The sequence below is a fragment of the Mugil cephalus genome, chromosome 5, assembly GCF_022458985.1.
Source record: "Mugil cephalus isolate CIBA_MC_2020 chromosome 5, CIBA_Mcephalus_1.1, whole genome shotgun sequence".
Lineage (NCBI taxonomy): Eukaryota > Metazoa > Chordata > Actinopteri > Mugiliformes > Mugilidae > Mugil > Mugil cephalus.
In genome coordinates this window covers 17,846,073-17,852,713 of record NC_061774.1, presented here as the reverse complement: position 1 = coordinate 17,852,713, position 6,641 = coordinate 17,846,073, and positions in this window count along the sequence as shown.

The following is a 6,641-nucleotide window of genomic DNA, read 5'->3' as shown; positions in this document are numbered from 1 at the left end:
GTCATTAAAATTGTATGAATGTGCATTGCGCTTGCAATAGAGCGGGATTTTCTCTGATCGGTAACGAAGAGGGAGAAAGAGCAATACAAGCTGCCACACATTGTGGTCTATACACTCACTGATTGATCATGGGAGAGCCGGCAAACCTGAGAGAGAGGCCCAATCAATGTTTCTGAGACTGGGGCGTAACAGAGAGGGAGAGCGTTGTGTGTGTGTGGGCATGTGTGGCGCAAGTATGTGTGTGTTTATGTGTAGGGGCAAGTGCGAACTGTTTTGTCGGTATATGCTTACAACCTTGTGTGTTTCATGCATATTGAAGTGCATGCTCGTGTGTGTTAGTAGATGTGTGTGTGTGAGACCGAGAGAGAAAAAGAGAAAGAGAGAGGGAGAGATTGTGTGCTTCCCTCATTTGAGGAAAGACAATGTTCTACATTCCACAGGGGAACAGAGTCATTACCGAAGCAGGAACTCAAGCCTGGAGGCCACGGCTCTGCATGTAGTGTGAATAGATCGAGCTAGTTTCTCGCTGAGACGTGCTGTAGAACACTCGCGCCGCCATTACCCGTGCCCTGCAGTTCAAACCCCACTCCCACCTCATTTCAGCTGGAGGGGGGCGGGGGGGTGAAAAAAAAAATAAGGAAAAGTTGACAAAAACAAACAAGTGTCTCACCGTGACAGCTCAGAGGTGAAGCCATCGCAGCTTCATATGCAAACAGCGCAGCTACTTAAATAATTTATAAAGTGCGTGTTGAGTGGACGTTTTCTTTGGAGGTGGCCTGCAGATCTACGCGGTGTGATTTCACCACCAGGCCGGAGCACGGCTTCAGAGCTTGGCCTCTGAGGGATGCGCCGGGCCAGAAGCCCTCTGCTGCCCTCTGTTGGAGACTCGAGCCCAAACGCGGTTCCCACACAGCGCAGGTATGGACATATGGCAGCTGTCTATCACTAAATAACAGGTGTGTGAATGATTCTTCCCTCTCCGACTCTCCTTTTGTCAATTTCCCTCCTGGCATAAAACAGACTCAGGATGGCTTGGGTTAATTTCCCCTGTTGCTGACACACACAGGTCGTTAGCATGGCCCACAGGAAACTATTGTTCCGTCATAATAGGCGGCAATCAGAGGTGAGGTCTGATAACGCCTGCTGTCACCTGATGCTCCGTCTGTTAGCTTGCCTCATTCTCTCCTGCCTTCTCAGCTTCTCTTAGTCGTTAAATTACAAGTGCAGTTGCTGTGTGTTGCACTCATACTTGCAGATATGTATCGTACATTTCAGAGTAATTTGTTTTTTTTTTCCTCCCTTTTATTCTTGTACACTTAGCCACTAAATTAAGCATGACATATCTGGGTTGCGATAGACCTATAATACAACACATAATGCTTCTATACACTGCTGGATGTGTTTTGATAACATGTGCATGCATATTGTGCGCGCGCACACACACTGACTAGCCACCAGACAGTTACTTTTATAACCTCCGTTTGTGAGTCTTTTAAAGAAACGCCTCTTTCTTTCTACATGCATCCATGAACTTATTTAATTCCATGCAGTGGATTTTTACACCTTTTTTTTTATTATTATTATTCTTGGTCCAGATTTCTTTTAGACTTTTCTCAAATGCTTCTAGTACCAGCGGCGGGTTTCCAGGACCCAGCAGTCACAAACACTGTTACAGACTTTCAGCTCGCTCACAGTACGGCACAATAGCGTTGATTTTGATTGACACCGCGGGTGATGTGTGAAAAAATATGAATATTTACAGTATTAGTATTAGTCATGGTAAAAATTCCAGTCACATCACATACATACGCTTAAACCACCCTTGATCTATAAACAGACTGAGAATGAAGGCACTTGATTGGCTGAGAGAATGACTGACAGCTGAACGAGTGGAACCTTTGAATGTGAAACTCAAAGGAAAGATGGGAAGCGTGTTTGTGCAGGTCCCAAGGGGGGAAAAGCCTGGGTTTCACACACACACACACGCGCGCGCGCACACACACACACACACACAACACACACATTGTGATCTTGCTCTACTTTGGGCTGTGCTCCACATGAAAGCATCGATGCTTCCTGCTGTTTGAGACGAGCTGTGTGTTGAGCTGCAAAAGAACATACAGGTCTGTATATACATGTAGACGGACAGGTCTGTGTGGAGACCAGAGCAGGTGAGATCGTATCCATCGTGGCCTTTGTGGAATACCTGTCTTTCTTTGCCTCTCTGCATCGTTTCCTCCTTCTGTCATTCGCTCTTCATTCCTTTCTCTCCTTTATTATTATTTCTTCTTCCTCCTCTTTCTTTCTTCCTCTGTCTTCTTCTTTCAATTTACCTTACTTTTTCTTTTTTCTTTTCTTCTTCTTCTTCTTCTTCTTCTACGTGTCCCCAGAGAGCAAAATGATGGAATTTCATTCACATCCACAGACACACTCAGGTGACGCCAAATAGCAAAATATCATTTTTTCCCCCCCATTCAGTTTGTTTTCTTTATCATTCGAACACAAACCTGCAGCCGTTTCAAATGCAAATCTAAATCACATACAAATATACAAGATTCTGAGTATAATTGCAGTCATATTTCTTTATGTCGGCGCGTTACTGACTCATCACTCCCTCCCAAAATAATATTTAATGTAGAAAGTGAGCGTATCATCGCACTCGCTCCACAAACGCGGAGGCACTGTGCCCTTGACTATCCCCCTGCTGAAAGTAAGTCTTAGCCAATTAACAACGTCTTCCACTAGGTCCACACGCACACACGCAAACACACATGTGCTCGCACTCACACACAGCCGAACCTCGCAGCTCATGGGACCAAACCTCATTAACTGCTCTGAGACAGACACTCTCCCTTTAATCAATCCTTTTCTAAGACTGTGCGCACACGGAGGAACGCTGACAATACAACGCAAACACTCACACAAACACATACATATGGGGAAGGAGAGAGAGAGGGAGAAGCTTAGATACATTCACACACTGGTCTCCCAGAGAGAAAAACATGGTCATTTGCCAGGGTGATTCAACTCTAAAACACCCTAATTACATCGACAAAGCCACTTTGTTTTGGTGCTGGATAAAATGTGAATGATTTAGCATATTATTATTATGCCTCTGAAATATTAACCAACCCCGGGGGACTTTATCTGCTCTTTTAAATATATGCAAATTATTTTATTTTGGTTTGGTTTGTTTCCAATGACTTTTGTGAATTGTGTTTGGATAATTAAATGAGCGCGTGCAGATGTAGAATCGCAGGCAGCACCTACATGATATGATGATCCGCCCAGATTAGCATACAAATTAGGAATGTTGCACCTCGACTGCTAATCGACGAACTTTTGTTTTCACTTCAACCTTGACCTATTTGAAACATCCGCCCAGTGTTTCGCCATGGAGGGAATGTAAACACTGTCTCCTGGCTTTTAATTGATAAGGCTCATTTGATATTGTCCTTCATTCCAAACAATTCTCATTTTTGCCAGGCTCTTTCAATTACGGCTGTCCCCCTATCTCGCGCTGCTTATTCATGCGGCTGCACCAGACCGATGTTGTACTGGAGATTCGCTACAACCACACACTGTACGCACTGTGAATGCACAATGTGGTCGCGCATTCACTTAGCACTCTCAGCAGTGACAGATTAGTGAGTAAAACAGTGTTTCTCTATGAACCCGGCGCAATTTTCTCCTATCAAATGTTGAGAAGCTCTGTCAAATGACGTAGCGGACCTGGAACAGTAGATGTGAAGAGCGCCAACATTTCAGCTCTGTCTTACTTCACTGATTGCCTTGTGAATCCCTGATGGGTTCCGCTTCGTACATAATCATTTCCCTAACATGGGATAATTTGATTCTATTACTCTAACAACAGCGCAAACAAATTGCCTACGTAATTTATTGTGCCAATAATAGCAAAAACAGATGTGGTAATGGTACTGCGGTTTTCCAACCTCACATTTATATGGACCTAAACCAAACTGGATGTATAATCGTTAAAGTACATCCATGAACCCCCCACCCAGAATTCTCACTGCCCAAACGGACCGAAATTGTGGTTTGGCATTGTGGCGAACTCCTGCCTCCGTTTCCTAATTCTTGTACCCACGCAGCTCTCGCTCTCGTCCTGAAAACCCCCTGGGCCTTTTGTCACGACTTCCCCTCAGCTTTTCCACAGTTTTCTCGCTGCTTATCTGGGTGATTTCCTGCAAGGAGGGACAGCACATATCTCCTCAGCTGCGCCGTCTACCAATACTGAATTTCACTCCACTACAGAAGGCTACTGTACCTTCTCCATTCACTGCAGTTCTTTATGCCCTCTAAAGCCCTCTGCTCTGTCCCATTTCTCCCATTGCCTGAGGTCCTTTTTGACACCCCTGGCATGTTAATGGGCCAATCAGAGACACTGTCCTTGAGAATCTCACTTTGGCTCATTTTCATACCCCCCTTTCGCAGATTTATAACCTCTGCTGCTTACAGCTCCAGATGTTTTGTTCTGGTTTTTACTCTCTGTAATTGCTAATTCAATCTGGCTGTAAAGGAGCAGATGCTCTCAGGACTTGAGCCTACCTGTGTGGGTTACTCTGCGTGCATGTGACTGCTTTCCTCCCCATGTATAGAGCAACAGGATTTACTGTAACACCCTGACTCATAAACATAACCCTTCACAATTACTCCGCGCTCACTAAGACAATGGTGGTTTTTAACTTGCACAGGATTCGCACACTGGCATCAGCTTCTATTATACAGAACATTACTGTCACCCGTAAATCACCAACGCGGAGGTTTGCTGGTGTAGCAGGACTGACAGTTGGCTTTGGAGGTCTCAGCTCTGGCGGGAGCCCTCTCATCAGCCTCTGCGCATATTTTCTATCGTCTTCCATCCCTTTTCTCACCAGAGAAAGTGGCAATCCACTCCGATTTAGAGAGAAAAAATAAACACGCTGGTTATCCGCAGGAATGTGAATGCTACTTTAGCCCCATTAGGAACATCTGTGTGTGTGGCTTGAGATCACAGCGGGATGTCTGCGCGACTTTGAACATGTGACAAGTGGCCTCATTGTTTTAGCATATTCAGTACTCGCATACTGTGCCAGATACATTCTGTACACTCTGCACACATATCTGTGCGGCGCGCACATATTTACAACACATTTCCATGAAAACGAACGCACCCACATAAACACCCGGCAGCCCTCGCTCACATGCGCGCGCTCACGCACCACGGTGGACCTGTCATGTGTCATGGAGACAGGGGTCAGATACTGTGTGATGTGTGTGGGGGTTATATCGCTTGGGAAAAGGACTAAAGATCTTACCGGGGCTGTTAGAGGGCCAACAATAACAGCCTGAAATATAACAGCAGTGAAAGAACCCTCGCACTGACAGGAGGAAAGCTGGGCCCCAGCGAGTGACTCCACAGATCAGAAACTCTTCTATGGGCACAAAGATTGGCAGGATCTCTAATTCATAGCTAATGTGCAAAACAAAGAACATTGTTTGGTAATGACATTGTAAAACTGCAAAGAAAGAGAGCGCTGAGTGTTTTGACTGATTGGAAGCACATGTTCGTAAAGCGAATAATAGAAGAGGCGTCGTTTTTGTGCACATTCCCAAATCGAGATGATGTTCTGACCACATTTGTCATGGGAACTTCAGCCATGTAAACACACAGCCTTGACTCCCTGTGGTCGCAGCGACTTACACACACACACTCACACACATGTGGACAGACGCTGAACACACTCACCCCTGTGTGGCACTCAGCGATCTCCAGAACCAGAAAAGTCAGAGTGCCCCCTAGTGCTGCTTGTGTTACAATTACATGATGTTTATTTTCCTATCCTGTATTTCATCTCCTTCGACTCAAAAGTTGTTAGTGACAACTCGGTCTCAGTAGACCACATTGATGATCAACCGAAGAGCAAAATGATGAATGGAAAGTGGTTATAAAATATGAAATATCAATGAAACACGGGCCTTTTTTTTTCCACATCCAAAGAGAGAATGTGGCTCTCACACAGACAACGCTTTCGCTTCTCCCTTTTTGAAAATAGAACCTCTCCCAGGCTTGTGTTGACAGGGCAATTCAGCTTCTTTAATATTGTTTGAGATCAGATTTCAACCTTCTGGTATTTCAGTTTTTCCCCCGGTCTGCACGGCATTATTTAAAACAAAACACACAAGCATTCAGGCTCGCCCTCGCAAAGCACCCACACGCACCCTACATCAGTGTACAGAATTCTGATCTTTAAGGACACAAGGGTTTTTTCAATCAAAGCTTTGATTGAATACTTTGCCATCCTCAGCAATCACACACTCACAAATACACACACGTTGTTGACGGAGAGTGTCTTGAGCAACATCATTTACCACTTAGGCCCCTCCCCGAGGACCGTGCCATTCCTAATGCGTGGCAGATAGGTTGATAGCTCTGGTTTCTGTCGAGAAGTGCATGTCAATCAACAGCTCGCGTCAACGTCACTAAGGCAAAGTGTTTCTGAAAGATCTTTTTACTGAGTGCCTTTCTATCCATCCTCCTCCGACCCGCACACACAAACAAATATACACACACGTGCACACACACACGCGTACACACACAGCCATTTCCATCTCAGCAATCACTTCTCTGAGTTCTCCTT